This window comes from Dermacentor andersoni, chromosome 3, assembly GCF_023375885.2.
Source record: "Dermacentor andersoni chromosome 3, qqDerAnde1_hic_scaffold, whole genome shotgun sequence".
NCBI lineage: Eukaryota > Metazoa > Arthropoda > Arachnida > Ixodida > Ixodidae > Dermacentor > Dermacentor andersoni.
This window is the reverse complement of record NC_092816.1, coordinates 51,298,580-51,317,732: the sequence shown is the minus strand read 5'-3', so window position 1 is coordinate 51,317,732 and position 19,153 is coordinate 51,298,580. Positions and strand designations below refer to the sequence as shown.

At 48.8% G+C, this 19,153-nt stretch overlaps 1 long non-coding RNA gene across 2 annotated transcripts in view; it reads right to left on the bottom strand.

Moving 5' to 3' along the window:
• Nucleotides 1-4,892: 4,892 nt before the first annotated feature.
• Nucleotides 4,893-19,153, bottom strand: part of LOC129387824 (uncharacterized) — a 28,034-nt gene continuing 13,773 nt past the window's right edge. The window contains exons 1-2 of one of the 2 annotated variants that reach the window (XR_008614983.1): nt 9,066-9,627; nt 4,893-5,101 (exon numbers count right to left, since the gene is read on the bottom strand). This is a non-coding gene — a long non-coding RNA (uncharacterized lncRNA). Of the gene's footprint in view, nt 5,102-9,065; nt 9,628-19,153 lie in introns of those variants that run through there. The other variant, XR_011892993.1, reaches the window with a different exon arrangement.

The following is a 19,153-nucleotide window of genomic DNA, read 5'->3' as shown; positions in this document are numbered from 1 at the left end:
TAGCCACTGTTATAGGCAAAAAGGCTACATAGCAATAGATGTAGCAAAGCATGATTAAATAAAGCAGGCTAGACCATGCTTAGTCCCCGCCTTACTTCAAAAGGAATGTCAGCAAACGTCAACATCATCGCGTGTAGGTGAGTTAGATTGCAGGCATTGGTAACTGTACTATACAGAAATAGAGGCTTTAATGAGGAGATAGAAGATCAGGGAGATATAGGCAAAATGATACACTGCAATGGATACAGCAAAACGTGTTTAGCTCAAGCAGTTAGATGGCCATCTGTCTCCGTCCCGTTTAAAACGTTCCATTAAAAACCACCAACAATCATCATCGTTATCAATGTAGAGTCACAGCCTTCATCGCTTACCTAAGTTGTGTCTTCTGCAGGTCTAAAGGCTCTCTAAACGATCTCCAATTACCCCAGTCTGTAGTGCTATTGTTTATGCTCCGAAACTAGTTAAGGAAAGTGAAAGTGCGGGGAGCTTTGCAGGAAGCCAAGTGCCATCAGATTAAGATTGCATCATCTAATCAGAAGAGTTCATGCATGAGTTGCACATGCTCCCGCAGCGAGTACTAAAAATTGTGCTGTCTCTTTTCACATCCAAGGAGAAAAACGGTATGCCGAAGTCGAACATGCTTATTTGCAAAAGAGCATGATATTCCTGAGGCAGACAAAGACTAAAGGCGAAATGCCTGACGAGGTCTTGGCACCTTGACCGAAGATACATCCTGCAGCAGTAGGCCATACAGCGTGATAACTAACCAACTAACTAACTAACTAACTAACTAACTAACTAACTAACTAACTAACTAACTAACTAACTAACTAACTAACTAACTAACTAACTAACTAACTAACTAACTAACTAACCAACTAACTAACTAACTAACTAACTAACTAACCAACTAACCAACTAACCAACTAACTAACTAACTAACTAACTAACTAACTAACTAACTAACTAACTAACTAACTAACTAACTAACTAACTAACTAAGAATTAGGATTTCATAGATATCGTAGATTTCATAAAGCACGAAGGCAGATCAAACGTCCGTCTCGTGTACGACGGCGAAAAAGTTCCTCTCTCGCATTAACCCCGCAATTCGAAACGAATGATTTTTACTAAGCCCAGTATAGCAAAACTTTCGATACACTGGAGCGTGTTTTAGTGGTTTATAGCTCTACCAACTACGTGTTAATTATTTACTATACTAATGACGTTCACACTCAAAAACCATTCGCAGTTTTTTTTTTCTTGTACGAATGCAGTCTCTATGGCCAGAAATAAAGGTGAACAAGTTGTTTTAATTGTCCTTCATGCGTAAGTGTGTTTGGGCATTTGTCGACTATGAAGTGTTGACGGTCGTCCATTATTAAATGACGAAGTTGGCCTCAACAAGCTGAACAATTTAATGGAGTGCACGTTGATTCCACCGACCTGGGCGCCACGCGACTTTCACGGTCTGCATATGCGGCGCAACTGTTTCACCGAGCAACAGCGCTTGACAGAAATGTAAGTACGGATTCGCCCAGGTTTTCCGAACGTGGAGGGCATGACCTTGCGGAGACACGAAATTGGAAGAGAGAACTTAACGACCCGTAGAAGTCTGGCAGTGTTTTTCTTCTTCTTCTTCTTTTTTTTTTAGCCACTGCATTCGTTCTTTTCTGGTTCAGCGCTTGAGGCGTAGTCGACCTCGTTCGTTGTCGCGCGACGTTTTTTACTTGTTTATTAAAGCGTTGCGGCTTCTGTATGACCTGCAGCTTCGTACGAAAGGCAACGAGCGTACGGCCAGCGTTGCTATTGGAGACGGCAACATGTTCGGGCAGCAAGACTTGCTAATGGTGCACAGTTGTTGCACCACTGTTGCGAAATACGAGAGCGTACGTGTGCCTGCTTCAATGCACGTGTGCATAGAGACACGCACCTTTCTCATCGTAAATGACGCACGTACAGTCGGCGCAAAAGTTTCCGTGACACGAGCCCTTGCCGATAAATGTGAAGTTCTTTTTCGTTAAGTTGTGGCGCTTCTGATTTAATAGGTCATTGCGTATGTCGAAAAAGCTACTACAGATCGACATTTCGAATTCGGGGCTTCGTGGGCATTTCGCCTTTTTTTCCAAATTACGTGTTCTGTAAATTTTAGAGGCTAACGGTGCTGCACTCGGTGCAGCACCGAGCACTGCACTCGGTGCTGCACTCACTCACTCACTCACTCACTCACTCACTCACTCACTCACTCACTCACTCACTCACTGACTCACTGACTCACTCACTCACTCACTCACTCACTCACTCACTCACTCACTCACTCACTCACTCACTCACTCACTCACTCACTCACTCACTCACTCACTCACTCACTCACTCACTCGCTCGCTTGATTATCGCTCATCGTTCACACAAGGCCGACTGTGGCACTGGCTGGTCAAGATTTTAAATAAACGTACATAAGTACCGAAGAGAGAGTGTGCGAAGGGACAGCTACCGTGGTTGCTCAACGGATAGAGCAGCGGGCGTCATGTCGAGGTTGGAGGTTCGGCTTTCACCAAGAAGGTGTTGGTAGCTCAAGTACACAGCGAAGAAGAAAGAATATATCGTAAAGACAGACCGCCATCTTCCGATTTCTCAGCACTCCGTTCCGAATGCACATGCTGCATCTTAGTTATGACTTAACTTGTAACAACCAAATTGTCTCTGTTGTGAACTTACGTTCTCGGCGGGCGACAATTTCTCTCTACTTCCACTTTCATTTCCCGTTTCGTGAGTTGATTGATTGTTGCGGTTCTAACGTGCGAAACCAACGCACTCTCCGTCCGTCCGTCCTTCTGTCTGTCCGTCTGTCTGTCTGTCTGTCTGTCTGTCTGTCTGTCTGTCTGTCTGTCTGTCTGTCTGTCTGTCTGTCTGTCTGTGCCAATGTCTGTCCGTCCGTCCGTCCGTCCGTCTGTCTGTCTGTCTGTCTGTCTGTCTGTCTGTCTGTCTGTCTGTCTGTCTGTCTGTCTGTCTGTCTGTCTGTGCCAATGTCTGTCCGTCCGTCCGTCCGTCCGTCTGTCTGTCTGTCTGTCTGTCCGTCCGTCCGTCCGTCCGTCCGTCCGTCCGTCCGTCCGTCCGTCTGTCTGTCTGTCGGTCCGTCCGTCCGTCCGTCCGTCCGTCCGTCCGTCCGTCTGTCTGTCTGTCTGTCTGTCTGTCTGTCTGTCTGTCTGTCTGTCTGTCTGTCCGTCCGTCCGTCCGTCCGTCCATCCGTCCGTCTGTCTGTCTATCGTTCTGTCTGTCTCCTCTTAGGATGTGAATGCAGTTTTATGTTAAAACGCCTCTTCATTACTTGAAAGCGATTCGTAAAGTAATTGGTATTCCGTTCGATTCACTTCTGGGAATCATATGCGAATCGATTTCAAAAATAACGTTCCGCCCCCCCCCCCCTCATTGTTTCATCAGTGCCACTGAGGAGCGAGCTCACGTGTCTTAATCTTGTTTCACATAAATTCCACTGAGCTCATGCATTTTTTTTTTCTTTGCAAATGTGTCCCACTTAGTACAGGAGTGTGTGACCCGATATTGAGACGTCCCACTCATACTTATTGAAACTTATGTATAACGATATTATGGCTGATAAACAGTAACAGAGGCGAGAAGCTCGACCGAGCGCTGTTATTCTCGTGGACATTTCTTAAAAGAATGTTTCGGTTACTTAGTGGAATCCACGTCGAACGAGATTGTGTATGTACGGCAATGGGCAGTTGGGAGCTTGACGCCCTGCAGGCACTCGGCTATTACGTAGCACGCTCGGTTGTTCGTGCGAGGTCTTGCGCCTCACTCAGACTCCGAGAGAGGTGGCGTTCTGTGCACATAATTCTGAGGCCACAACCGGCGTTATGCCATAGCGGATGAGGACGGACGTTGGGCGCATCACGACGAAGTTGTTCTCGTTAAGACGGCGTTGTCCACTGAGAGGTCGTCTGCTCCCGTCACCGAAGCAAACGAAGCCGGAGGAGGGATGGGTAAAATCTGTGTATTTCTAAGAAGCAGTGTTATGCTATTACTTTGCTTCTGTTTTGGTATTCTGTTCGTTTCACTGTCGTCTGTTAAACGCAAGAAACCAAATGCGGATATGTTCAGGAGAACTGCTGGCCGAAAGGGTGGCAGCCAGGTATGTCTTGCGAAACAAGAAGAAGCTCGGTCACGCGTATGTACACGATTCTTTAGCCGATACACAATAAAGGCTTGTCCAGCTATTGGCTCGCGGGGAGTCTGTCGTTTAACCGGAGTCTCTGCGCCCTAAAAACCAGCAATTATGTACATAAACTGGATTAGGCCGAGTGGTATTTGCGGCATTGAGTTCGTCTAGTTCGGGAGCAAGGCTACATGCAAGTGTGAGCGTATGTATTTATATCTACCGTCCCATCCGAGCCTCGCTCTAAAAATGCGTCGCCACGCGTCGACTGCAAGCGAGGCCGCAGGTGGCGGCAATCTGCCGAGCGATCAGGACAGCTCGCAAGGCGCGCGTGTTCTGCGATAACCTCGTTGTCTTACTGGTGTTCATTTCGCGCCGCTCTGTGTATGCCACGGGAGCAATCCGCGCAGACAGTCTTCGTGTTTGTAAATATAGGTGTACGTCCTGTCGCGTAGTTTATCGACAACTATAGAGAATGCGAATGCACGGATACATTTGTTCGCATCGTGTTCTTTTTTCCCCTGCTGAGTTTTTAAAAATTTATTTAGAAGTTCTAGTTTGCGCATATTGTTTTTTTTTTGGGGGGGGAGGGTGTTACGTAGACATTGCCTTCTGTTGCCTTTGTTTTATTATGTTGTAGGCCTTAACGCCGCTTCAATACTACTATCCTTTGCCAGTTACGTGCAGGCCGGTATATCTACCAATGCACTGAAAGTAACCCACGTCAGCTCGACTTTTATTCTCTTGTAGACCTCCCATTGAGGGTGTTACCCTAAGGGGTGAGGTATGCGTTCACATGTGCACAAAGGTAGACAGACCCTTGGCAGACATCTTCTCTTTGCGTGACAGTCATTCAGGCATTCCATGACGTTCGATGAAGTGATTTTGGTGACGTGGCGGGACAGCCGGTTGCAGCCTGAAGATCTGCAAAAGGAAGAAGTGTGTGAGCTCTATTAACGACGAACAATCTTTGTTGGTTGCACAGGCACCTGTCAGCAAGAATGCGTCTGTCGTCGAATACCACCGCTGGCTCGAGGAAAACGACCACTTCCATGTCTCTCAAACCCAATTCGTTGCAGTGTATAAATAAAAAGTGACTAAACAGTCTGGCAAATTATACAATGTTTTGCCGTAAGAGGCAACAGGATGTTACTTTCATGGCCTGTTTGTTTTTGCCGTGTAGAAAACGTAGTGACAGCTATCCACGTATCCGCCAACTCATCTATGGAAACGCCTGTGGTATTACTTGTTATTTCCATCTTTCTCGTTTTTGTTTTTACTTCCATCATTCTAACCTATCTTCCTCAACTACCATGCAGGGTAGCAGGCTAAGTTCACCGTCTTCGGCGTGAACCGGAAATATACAGCGACCTTTTTTTTTTGTCCCCTCCCTGGAATCGGTTTTAATCGAAAAGACTTAATAGTAAGTTAACCAGAGAGCTGAGACAGTGATTCGAGCACAGCTGCTAGCCCACACGAACCCCGATGCGAGAGCCCTGCAGGAGTCGAGGTCATTTGTCAGCCAGCAACTTATGCTCCTATTACTGCACCAGACGTATCATGACCACATTCACATATATACCGATGGTTCGACCTCACCTACCAGCTCAACTGCCACATTCGTCGTTCCAGCCAAGAACGTTACAGTTAAATTCAAATTGTCGCACACGACTACACCTACATCGGCAGAACTTGCAGCTCTGCATGCCTCTATGATGTACACCACTGAAGAGCCAACAGAGAAATGGGTCGTATTTTGTGACTCAAAGGCAGCCATTCACAGCATCAAGTCTGCATTACGTCACAGAACTTACAAGCAGATGATAGCTGACATCAGGGAAGTGCACCACCATGCTCTGGAAAGAGGACACCACATTATATTTCAATGGATTCCTGCTCACTGTGGCATCGTCGGCAACAACCTAGCTGACAAGGCTACCCGGTGTGCCCACGAAGATACCAAGACGTGTCCAACACCTTTGGCGATGTCGGACGCTGCCAGAGAACTTCGCCTACTTGCACGCAAGAAGTCACAAGATCTCCAGATTTCAAGTGCCTTCAATTGCAGATTACGTAAACTGGACCTCACGCTACGGCTACAACTGCCATCTAGCTTTTCCCGCGGCGAAACAACCTTGTTGTGCCGCTTGTGGCTGGGAGTGGCGTTCACGAACGCATACTCCTACCGTATGGGAATGGCCGAGAGCCCGATGTGCGACTCCTGTGGGTGCGAGGAGACCATCGAGCACCTATTGTGTACCTGCCCTCGCTACGATGTCCAACGCCTCTCTCTGTGGGCAACTTTACGCCGACTGGACTCGAGACCGTTCACCGAGTCAAAGATACTCGGACCGTGGCCACACCCGTCACTGGCTCGAAAAGCGATTCGTGCACTAGTGCAGTACTTGAAGTGCACCGGCTTAAGAGACCGTTTAGAGTGTCCTTGTGTATGGTGTCCCTCCCACACGTACTCAGTGCTTACTCTCTCCCTTTCTTTCTCTTTCTATTCCCCTTTCCCCCACCCCCAGTGTAGGATAGCAAACCGGATGCTGTTCTGGTTGACCTCCCTGCCTTTCCTATCCTTGTTTTCTCTCTCTTCGTCTCCATTTTGCCTGCTGCTCACGAGAAGTGGCTGCCTGCGGACATTCACTGCGTTCTGTGGAAGGGTCACTGACATTACGAAACGAACCAGAATATCATGCCAAGTTGAAGCGATGGATTTCAACGAGTCGGTAAGACTGTGAAAAACAAAAACAAGAAAGAAGAGGAAAGCAGTAAGTCCTGGTAACCTCGGTATGAAAAAACATCGATCGAATAAAGCCGGTGAAAGTTGATATGAGAAAATATATTATGAATCGAAAAAAAAAAAAAGGTGAATTCGTGGGTCGAAATAACAAATCAAGACAATCTGTGTTTGACCGTTGGTGCGCACTGAAAAACAAACAAAACAGAAATAAAAGAAATGAGGGGTTCTCACTACGTAGCCGCGACGCAAACTTTTACGAAGAAGTCATTAGGTGCTGGCAGGCTGCTCCTTCTCTATCAGGGAGGTGCGAAAGTCTGCGGTGTTTCGATATTTCATTGCACCTGCCTCCAGGCACTTTCGTGAGTGCTCCTCGAATGCAAAGACTACCATTAGCAGCTAACCTGCGCGAAATTGAAAAGCGTGCGCAAAGATGTTAGGCGACCAGGAGAAGAGTGTGCCTCGGACATCTTAGAGATCATGTGAGAGAAATGGGCGTACCTGTTTGTCACGGTACGGACATCGGTACGACGGACCAGGGCGAGGTTTCGCCATTCGACATTATTACTTGAAACTTCAAACTTGAAGCGACGCCATCGCAGTAATCGTGTTTTCACTCGGCGCTTTGACCAATAGCGCCGAACCATATCGCGGAAGCATATCGCCGTCAAAGACACATGGAGATCTGCATGGACATTGTCACACAGCGGCGCTCCACGTTTGTACTGAAAGTAAAGAAAATTTTTGGATCTTCGATGGGGCATTATCGGCCATCGCAGCCCTCGTCTGGCAGAGCCCAGCGAGGGAAAGAGTGTGATCACAAGCTCCTCATTATCTCGCGCCTCCGCAGACCCCCCTCCCCACGCCCTCCCCTTCACCCAGACGAAGGTGGATGTGTCAGCAGTGAGAAAGATGCTGCTGGTTTTAGCATTATGAGCGTTTTTTTAATGAATTTCCTTCTTTCCTTCCCTCCTCTCTCTCCCTGTGATCTTTGTTTTCCCCTTTCCCATTCCCCCGGTGTAGGGTAGCCAACCGCACGTTATTCTGGTTAACCTCCCTGCCTTCTACATTTTTCTTTCCTCCTTTCCTCCAATTCCCTTTCTGCGCTCGTGTGCAAAACTTTGCATTTGTTCGTGATCTTTAACCGCGTATTCAGCGCTTTCTTTCGGGTCTTCTTGCAATTTCATTTTTCTTTTGTCATTCATGCAAAGAGGAGTAGTCAGGGCCGCTTAAAGGCACCTAGATCTCCTTTGAAATCATATTTAAAATAAGAACAGCGCGATAGACAGGGGAAAACGAAGAAAGATACACACAACGCTGCGTGTGTCTTTCATTCTTTGTCCCTGTCTATCGTGCCGTTGTTACTTTAAGAGCAAGCTTTAGCTCGGGCCCAACTCCGACGCGGCCTATTCAAATACATGTAAAACGCAAGAACTCTTTTCTGAGATAACGCCTGGACCGATTCTAATGAAATTTGCTGCATTTGAGAGCGAAAGGCAAATTCTTGTGGCTATTCGAAGCAGAATATTGATTAGGGGCCTGATTTTTGTCAAAAATATTTTCAATAGTTCGAGAGATTGAAAAAATATGGCAGCGCGATGAAGTTTACAAATTAATAGCTTTGCATCAAGAAGAGATATCGCGTTTCTGTAAACGACATCCATTAGATCATTCAAAGCGGACAAACTCGATATGTAAATTTATATCTTACGTGAATTTGTTACGTTGTGTACAAGGCTTCTGCACAAGCTTTATTTACATACTAGTTAGAATTTTTAGATTCATTTGTAACATATCATTTTTTCCGCTTTAGATGCACTATCAGACGCAATCCACAGAATTGTTATATCATTTTTTCTTGCTGAGCTGGAGAGTTGTAAACTCGACAATATCGTTTTCTGAAAATTTTCGTTTTTTGCCAATTCTTAGTAAAAAAGCAAATTACGACCTATATCAGAAATTTGAAACAAACAGTGTCTAGATTTTAAGTTTTTCATTTAAATACAACAAACCTCGTGAAATTTGGTGGAGTGGTTGCTGAGAAAAACGAATTCTCCGTTTACATGTATTGAGATAGGAGCACCGGAGCTAAAGCTTCCTCTTAAACGTAAACTACGAACATGCCCAACATGCACAAGTCCTTACCCTTTCATGAAATTGTAGCTGGAAAATAAATATGAGGGAGCAATATGGTCCTTCAGAGACCGGAAAGAGAGCCTAGTTCTATAAGAGGCATCTGCTCTTGCCACTGTTTTCAGGTGCCTAATAGACCATCAGTTTGACAGAAACAGGTGGCGTCCGGCCTTGGCGCTGAGTTAGACTGAATGCAGCCGCGGCATTGATGGAAGCCAGGCTTCCATCAATTTCTGTTAAGGTAAGGTATATCAAGCAGCCGAAAACAGAGGCAAGATTAGGTGCTTCTTACCAGATCAGATGGCTATCTTTCTTGCCTCTGAACGATCGCCGGATGGGTGGATGGATGGGATGGATGTTATGAGCTCTTGCTATTATATTGCCTAATGTCCTACCTAGGTTAAACAATGAAAAAAGAAAAAAAACCACTATAAACTCCCCCAACCAAATTTTCTGGTCTCCTATTGCGAACTGCGCTTTTGTACGTCTCCGTTTTTTGTCGTTTCCCTACTTCCACCAATCCTCCAATCGCCTCTTACTAATCCCTATTGTGGACATGTTTACTTTTCCACTGCTCTCGCTGGACCCAAAGCCCTCAAGGAGGCCAGTGGTGCCTGAATCGACCGCTGGGTAGACGTCTTCACATTCTAATAAAACATGCTCCCTAGTTTCCCTAGCTTTACTGCCGCAAGGACATGCTTCTTCCTTATATCTCGCTTTATAGGTGCGTGTTCTAAGGCATCTCGATCTCGCTTCGAAAAGTAATGAGCTTCCCTTTCAGTTATCATAAATTGTTTCTTTCCTGATTTCGTTTTTCCCTCTTAAGTAGTTAGTCATGGCAGGTTTCTTTTCCATTGCCGCCACCCATGAGATTAATTCAGCCTCTCTGACTTCCCGCTTGACGTACTTTGTTGCTGTGTTGCCCACCCTGCAGGCCGTATACTTGCTGGTAAGCTTCCTAGTTCTTTTCCTCCACTGTGAATCAACGTTTTTCCTTACAGATACCTCAACACTCTCCCAGCCCGTTTACTTTCTTCTACATTCCTCAGTCGTTCTTCACACTCAATTTTACTGCGAGCTTCCCTCACTTCAAAACTAGTCCAGCCCATATCACCCTGCACAGCTTCATTTGTAGTCTTCCCGTGAGCGCCCAATGCGAGGCGACCTACTGACCTTCGGTTCCCCTGGAGTCCTGATTGTACCCCTGATTTAAAGCAAACAACCGCATTTCCAAAAGTAAGTCCTGGAACCATTACACCTTTCCACATACCTCGGAGCACCTCGTACCTATTGTATCCCCATAGCTCACTTTGCTTCATTATGGCTGCATTTCTCTTCCCCTTCACTGTTATTGTTTTTTCCTGTGTTTCCATATATCTATTGCCTTCGTTTAGCCATATACCAAAGTATTTATATTCTGTTACCCGATGTATTTCCTGGGCCCTGTATCTCCACTGTCTGTTCACTGTTTTCATTGAATACCATAACACCTGATTTTCTAACACTAAATTTCAAACCTAAATTGTTGCCTTCCTGTCCACAGATATTAGCCAGACGTTGTAAATCACTTTGCTTGTTAGCTAGCAACACAATATCGTCCGCATAAAACAAACCTGGGAGCTGCTGCAACCACCACGCACACAAGGCGCCCTCTTACGAGCGAACGTGGAACGTGCAGCGTGCCTGTGATTGGGCGTTGGTTTGTAGGGGTGTGGGAATAGAGGTTCTTGAGAGCGAACTGAACACTAATCGAATAGTGCCGGAAGCGAATCGAATCGAATACTTTTCGAACAGTTTTCTTATAATGAACAGCCATTATCACAATTAATATAAAGCGATGTTCACATCCCAGCATTCTTAAATTAGCAAGTTTCTTTCATTACGTAGTACGTTACGAAGCGTTGGTTATTAAAAGCCTAAAATGGAGCATTAGCAGCAACCGCGTAATTTCTTCACGTGCACAGGGCTCTTCAGAGAGTGGGAATGATCGCTGTACACTCTGTAAAGGTATCGCATCTGAGGACGCAGCTTGCTCCACCAGGCAAGTTCCCATGTTTTATGTCTACGCTATGCCCTGTTGTAATCTCGGCGCTGACACCCGTTGTTGCAAATGGGTCGCAAGCCCCAAGGGTAGCGTTGGCCTGGCGGCCTGGGGCACAACTGGAAGCATCCGAAGGTCCTGGCAAAGCATGAGTCGACTGCTAACAGAACAACTTGTTTATTCTAGCATCGCAAAAGAGCGGCCGGTCAGGTCGACCGAAGTGGAGAGATGGGAGAGCACGTTACTCAACAGCAGAAATCGGAGCCTCTCTCGGCGTCCGGGGGCAGCTGCTTTTATAGTCTCGGAGTCGAGGGCAAGAGGGAACGCCTGATAGAGGCGCACGTGACGCGCGGCACGGACAGGCTGAGAGACACGTTGGGACGAGTGTAGTGACGCATCCGCCTGGCCGGCGCCAGTCAGACCTCCTCGCTTCACACTTGGGGAGCTCCTCTCCCCGGCTGCCGCGCTTTGACAAGCGTGGGCACCAACATGCACACACACACACACACGCACACACGAAGACACGTGGCACTGAAACACACCTGGACGCGCGTGGCGGGGAGGCGTATCGGCGGCGCTGAACGGGCCAAAATGTCCGCCGCTTTGAACGAAGCCCCGGCGTCCGTCGCATCCGCGCCGGCTATACCGCGCGTCGTAGGCGAAACTTAACAGACCGCCCCGCCGGGGGAAGGAGATCCCGATGGTCAGGGGACTGCATCCGCTGTCCGGAGGGATATGTCGCTCGATGATGCTCATAACCGATGTCGGGCGTCCTTCGGCGTTTCTTGAGCGCAGCGCACAGAGAAGGCCTCGTTCTCTCGTTCAGGTTCACCCAGGACACTGCAAAGTGACTTCGGGAGAGTTGACATTTTTGTTCTCGTTCCCGGCAAGCGTTAGAACTACGCCGAAACTCAACCGCTCAGTCAGCAAGCACGAAACAACCCTCACCAAGTCCTGCCAGGCTCTTTCCACTTTTACACCACTGCCTAGTTCCTTACAGTAGTCTAGCAGCACTCAGAACGCGTCCACAAATTGGAAAATTGTACTAGAAAGCACGTCATCACTTTGAAACACTAAACAAAAGCAATATGTTAAAAATCCTGCCTCAGGAAGAAAAACATCAATAACAAACAACTCTGAGGCTGATTCCTACGTTAGGGGCTTCGACTTAAGCCATCGGCGTTACCGTTGAGACTCCCCTTTTTGTAACGCACCTCAAAGGAATATTGTTGCAAAGCGAGGCTCCAGCGCAGGAGGCGGCCATTTGTGGAAGAGATGGTCTGCAGCCATTGGAGAGGGCAGTGATCCGTCTCGAAGCATGCGAAACGGAGATCGCAGCGAGCGACCGTACACTAGCTCCGCTGGCGAAAACCCCGTAGCCGCATGCGGCGCGGTCTTTAATGCCAACGTCACCCCAGGCAGACACAGCTCCCAGTCAGTTTGTTGTTCAAACCACAATGCTCTCAACACGCGCTTCATGACGGAGTGGAGCTTCTCAACGGAATTAGACTGTGGGTGGTACACTGAGCTGTGTAACAGCTTTACCCCGCACCTTTCGAGAAAGGCTGTCGTCAAAGCGCTCGTAAACACCGTGCCCTGATCTGACTGGATTTCCGCAGGAAAACCAACTCGCGCAAATATGGACAGTAGTGCATTGACTATCTCAACTCAGCTGAGTTCTTTAAGCGGCACTGCTTCAGGGAACTTTGTCGCTGGGCAGATCACAGTGAAAATGTGTCTGTACCCCGTGGCTGTTACCGGCAGAGGTCCCACTGTATCAATAACGAGCCGTCTAAAAGGCTCCGTAATGATAGGTACCAACTTCAACGGCGCTCTCGATTTGTCCCCTGGTTTGCCCACCCGCTGACAGGTGTCACATGTCTTCACAAAGTGGTCTGCGTCCTGAAAACACCCTGGCCAATAGTACTCTTGCAAGAGACGGTCCTTAGTTTTCTTAACTCCTAGGTGTCCGGACCACGAACCCCCATGCGACAAGCGCAACAGATCCTGACGATAGCATTGAGGCACGATCAGCTGATCGAACTCCACTCCCCTGCGGTCTAGATACTTCCGGTACAGGACCCCACCTCTTTCCACAAAGCGAGCATTTTTCTTGGCGATACCTTCCTTGACAATGCAGCGTATGTTTTCTAGGCTGCCATCCTTCTTTTGCTCGGCTATTAAAGCCGACCGGCTGACTTTTAGCAACCTATTAAGTCCGTCTGACGTAGGCGCGATGAGCAAATCTGCAGATAGCTCTTCTAACTTTCCCGCATCGGGAATTTCCTCTCCAGTATCTGGTGCCTTTAACGCTACAGGCTCAATTTTATTCAGTTCGGACGTGCTCTGAATATCAGCTTGCTGCGCCTCTGACCCTTTCTCATTGTTGGACAACGTCGGCCCCGCAACTACCGCCTTTGCAGCGAGCTCCCGAACCTTCGATCTGGTTAAGGCCTGAACGCTAGCCTCACCAAACAAAAGCCCCTTCTCGCGCCGGAGGTGATCGGACCTGTTCGAAAATAGGTACGGGTACTGGGGGGGGGGGGGGGGGGGGGGCAGCATAGATGACACTGCGGCCTCCGTCTCAAGCGCTCCGAAAGGTCCTTCAATAAGCACTTTTGCTACGGGCAGACACACGCTATGAGCTTCCACGGCTTGCTTGATCCATGCACACTCACCCGTGAACATATCGGCTTCTACGTAAGAGGGGTGAACTACATCCATTGTAGCTGCGGAATCGCGAAGCACTCGGCACTCTTTCCCGTTCACGAGGAGGTCTCGCATGTAAGGCTCGAGAAGCTTCATGTTCTCGTCAGTGCTGCATAATGACAAAAACACGACTTTTGTTTTTGTTTCTGAACACTGCGCCGAAAAGTGACCCGGCTTCTGGCACGTATAACACACGCGCGCTTGCCTCGTCTCGAACCGCTTTCTGCGTTCGGCTTCGGTTGCCGCCGTCTCCTTACGTTCGGTCGGACACTGCGCCGAAAAGTGACCCGGCTTCTGGCACGTATAACACACGCGCGCTTGCCTCGTCTCAACCGCTTTCTCATGGGCGTGAACTTCGGCCTCTCAAACTTGGAGCCAAATTCACCCTTTTGACCGACCTTAGCTCCACGAGCCCGACGCGTCACAAACTCTTCGGCTAGCTCAGCGGCTCTAGCCACCGTACTAACGTCTGGCCTATCCAAGACCCAGTACCGCACGTTCTCAGGTAACCGACTATAAAACTGTTCCAGCCCGAAACACTGCAGAACTTGCTCGTGATCACCCAACGCTTTCTCTTCTTTGAGCCACTCCTGCATGTTTGACATAAGCCTGTAGGCAAACTCTGTATATGACTCACTTTTACCTTTCTCATTTTCCCGAAACTTCCGACGGAAAGCCTCCGCTGACAGTGACAGTGACAGTGACAAGAACTTTATTGGGAGTGTCCTGAGGAACTTGATTGGGGGAACCGAAGGTTCCCGCTGACAGCCTGTACTTTTTTAGCAGACTCGATTTCACTTGGTCGAAATCCTCTGCCTCCTCTCTCTTCAAGCGAGCGACTACGTCGGCCGCCTCGCCGGGTAACAAAGTGAGCAAGCGCTGTGGCCACGTTTCCCGAGAGAACCCCTGCTTCTCGCACGTTCGCTCAAAGTTAACCAGGAACAAACCAATGTCCTCTCCAAGCTTAAACGGCCGCATCAGGTCAGTCATTTTGAACAATACTCGTTCTCCTGCACCGTGTGCCTGACTTCCATTACGAGCGCGTTCCATCTCTAACTCGAGACGCTTCATTTCCAAAGCGTGTTGACGGTCGCGCTCTCTTTCTTTCTCTTGTTGCTCTCGTTCTATCTGTTCTTTACGTTCACGCTCTTCTTTTTCTTTCTGTTCTTTTCGTTTACGCTCATCTTTCTCTTTCTGTTCTTTAAGTTCGCGCTCCTGTCTTTTTGCCCTCTCCTCAATGGTCTCAAGGCATTCCGACAGCTCGTCATCCTCCGCTTCTAACTCAAGAATAGCCCTTAGCAGTTCTGGTTTTCTGAGTTTGTCTGAGACATCCAGACCCAACTCTCTTGCAAGCTCCAGCAATTTCGGTTTGCGCAACGACTTCAAATCCATGGCTGCTCTGAATGCTGCTTTCTCTACTGCCTACTATTGTCTTGCCGCAAACTAACCCGGCAGCAACGACAACCACAATTACCAGCTCTGTTTCTGACACTAACAAAAGCCTGGCAAAACTCAGAAGAAGAAAGTCCCGCACTCACCAAACCATGCAGCCAAGAATTCGGCGCAGTCGTTCCGCTGCAGGCAACCAGTCATCACACAGGGCTCGTTGCACTGCTCCCGGATGGTCGTTGTGCTGCTCAGCATACAGTCAACCGCATATCTTCGCTGCTGGCCTCCGTTGTCGCGATCTCACCGCTGGCAACCAGCTGTTTGTAATCCCGGCGCTGACACCCGTTGTTGCAAATGGGTCGCAAGCCCCAAGGGTAGCGTTGGCCTGGCGGCCTGGGGCACAACTGGAAGCATCCGAAGGTCCTGGCAAAGCATGAGTCGACTGCTAACAGAACAACTTGTTTATTCTAGCATCGCAAAAGAGCGGCCGGTCAGGTCGACCGAAGTGGAGAGATGGGAGAGCACGTTACTCAACAGCAGAAATCGGAGCCTCTCTCGGCGTCCGGGGGCAGCTGCTTTTATAGTCTCGGAGTCGAGGGCAAGAGGGAACGCCTGATAGAGGCGCACGTGACGCGCGGCACGGACAGGCTGAGAGACACGTTGGGACGAGTGTAGTGACGCATCCGCCTGGCCGGCGCCAGTCAGACCTCCTCGCTTCACACTTGGGGAGCTCCTCTCCCTGGCTGCCGCGCTTTGACAAGCGTGGGCACCAACATGCACACACACACACACGCACACACGAAGACACGTGGCACTGAAACACACCTGGACGCGCATGGCGGGGAGGCGTATCGGCGGCGCTGAACGGGCCAAAATGTCCGCCGCTTTGAACGAAGCCCCGGCGTCCGTTGCATCCGCGCCGGCTATACCGCGCGTCGTAGGCGAAACGTAACAGCCCGCGGGGGTGAAATTTTGCGTACGTTCGCATCCAATTCTATTGTTTCAAAATATTCGAAAAGTATTCGAAAAATATTCGCATCTACGAACAGTGACTACTCGATTCGACGATCGAATCAAACAGAACACTATTCGAGTCGCTATTCGAAGGAAGGAAGGAAAAACTTTATTGCTCTATTTAGAGCTTTCAGCGGCTAACAGAGGTCTTCATGTTTTACTGAAGTCTCCGTCGAAAGTATCGAATATTCGCACACACCTATATGGTCAGTTGTCGCGGTTAGGCGGGCTGATGCCGTGGAGGTAAGCTTCCTCCGCGGCTTTTGCAAAAAGCTGGAGGGGTGCACGCATGCGAGCGCGGCGAATCCCCCTTAAGAAACACGTGACCTTCTCTGTTTTGAGGATGCTGGGGAGTCGGTAGCGGAGGCGGACAGGGTCCGTAACTTCGTGACAAAGCCGCTAAATTTAGCGAGCTTTTCAGTCACCATAAAGGCAGCATTTGGAGTTTAGCGACATTTGACGTTAAACGTGACGCAGCCTGCTCTACTTGGCAAGTTACGATGTTTTACGTCTTTACTACGCCCGCTGTGGTGAAAATCTACCGCACTTGTGCTTGTGCGTGTTTTATACTTACTTAGGCGCAGTTTACGTTTTGAAATACCCGAAAAGTAATCGAAAAATATTCGCACTTACGAATAGTAAATATTCCATTCGAATACCGAATCCAATAGGGCACTATTGGGTTCGCTATTCGAAAGTGTCGAATATTCGCACACCCTTAGACGCGTTTCTCAGCGTTCGCACGCACAGGCGCCCCATGCATTTTGTAGGCCGTGCGCAGGCTTCGCGGTGGCGGCTCTAATGGCGGCGAGTGCTTTTAGGCAAGCGCTAAAGAGGAGTCCCACTGGAGTACACCTCAGTGTGTGCACTGCAGTGGGACTAGTAATACAAATAACTAGAATAGTACAAATAACTTGTCTCGACGGTGGCACTGTGTTGTATCACTATACTGATTTATAGCTACTACCAGTGATGGTTATCATGAGGTTGGCTCTACCACAATTTTAAAGCGAAGCTTCCTTTGCGAACCATCCAGGACTTTCCTGACCGTGACTGCCGCCTCTTTCTGCTGGTTGCTGCTTGCGCGTTATCGCCAAATTACTCGCACTCGGCTGCGGGAGGGCGGTGCAGCCATTTTGGAAGTGACCGTTCAGTCTACTTTGCCCACTGGAGTAAAAGCTAGATGGGGAAGACGGCTTGCGAATGCCGGCCGTTGGCCGCTGGTGGAGATGTCGAGGTGGAGGCGGACGCGGAGCGCAGCGACGAGACGAGAGAGAGGGCACCAGAGGAGAGGGCCTCACGTTGGGCACGCGCTGCGCCCCCTGTAAATCGCGTGGAACGTCGCATCTGCGCCTCGAAGGGGAGGATGGGTACTTCATACAAATGGCGAGCAGGTCAGGTTGCCTCATTCAACCCCTACAACGCTGGTTGCGTTCAAAGGTGCCTTGCATTGCAGAGCTATTCGTTCGAGGCATGCCTGGGCGAGATGAGAAGGCGCGTTTGAACAATGCCTGGTAAGCATCGCTGTGCATATATTCCGAGAGGCCACGCTTAATCTGCCACTATTACTTCATTGGCAACAACAAGTTGATGAAGACGCCGACCTTCTTCGCACGCATGCGCTTAGAAATTATACGCCTTCAGATAACTACCTAGCAAAACACACCGACATCCAATAAAGCAATAGTCAGATAACTAAAGGAGCAAGTTCGTTGTCTAAAAGGGCCAGTGGTGGCTGGCTCACGAACACGCTTTGGCTTCTTTTTATATATACAGTGCCTCCATCAATTGCCTCGTTGTCACATCTTTGTTACGGGATATTGCATCTGTTCTATTGAACTGCGCTTGGCACTTCTGGGTCTCACAGTTCACGGACACATGCGAGTGGTTGTCCGATTTTGTTCGCTGTTTGCGCTGTAGTAATTGTCAACCTATACCAACTAGTGTAGTTCAGCATCCTCCTAAGCAAAAGTTGCTATGGCTAAAGGAGAAGCTTCCTCTACGCGTTACTTAACAGCCACCTCTGAAACATTTTTGAGTTTCAATTTTTATTTCAATTTTATTTTCGTAACACTGAAGCATGCATTTTGTAAAATACATAAATACAGACGGATCTCTCATAGTCAGAAGACTGAACGCTAGACATCCTGTTAATACGTACATGAAAGAAAAATAAATGTGAATGAATGAGTGGCAGTGTTCAGCAATGCTGCCTTCGTCGGAGCCCCTAAGTGACAGTATGGCCATGGCGTCGGTGACAACGTACAGGCGGCGTCAGGGGTAGAATCGTCATAATAGCTGCTAACAGACGCTTAGTACTCGTTGACATTGCGAAAAGTCGCTTATACAGCTTTGCTTTGAAGCAGCTGTTCGTATGTTTGGCATACATGTGCGAAATATTCTTCAAGCGAAGCTTGTATCGGCTCAGGAGTGGCACTGTCGTGGCCACTCAAAAGAGCGCAGTTGCTCCTAGAGCAGGGCAGATGCGGAAAAGGGTGGATTCGTGAGTAGACAGCTGTGCCGGCACCGCAGTGTGAGTCATTACCAAGTGTTCCAGCTGCATAGGCGCGTGCATCCAATCAGAGCCGTTTTGCCTCCGCTGGGGAGGAAAAGGGCGGGAAATGGTTTCTCGACCTCTGCGCCTGCTTCGTTTCCGTTCAGTTCAGTCTTGGAAAGTGGGTGGGACGGCCACAAGTTGTGCGTTCTCCCGAGGAACGGGCAGCTTTCGACGAGCGGCGACGAGAAATTGCCCGTGAAAGGGCTCGCCTTCGGCGCGCCAATCGAGCCGTTAGATCCGCTCAAGCCCAGGCTATCGGAAACCAACGAGAAGATCCCGAGCTGAGTGAGCGTGAGGCCGAAGCAATCCGGCACCGTTACCTGTGGATTAGTTAACCGTAATGGTCAGGTGCACACGGGAGAAGCTTCGCTTAGCCCCATATTCCGGTAG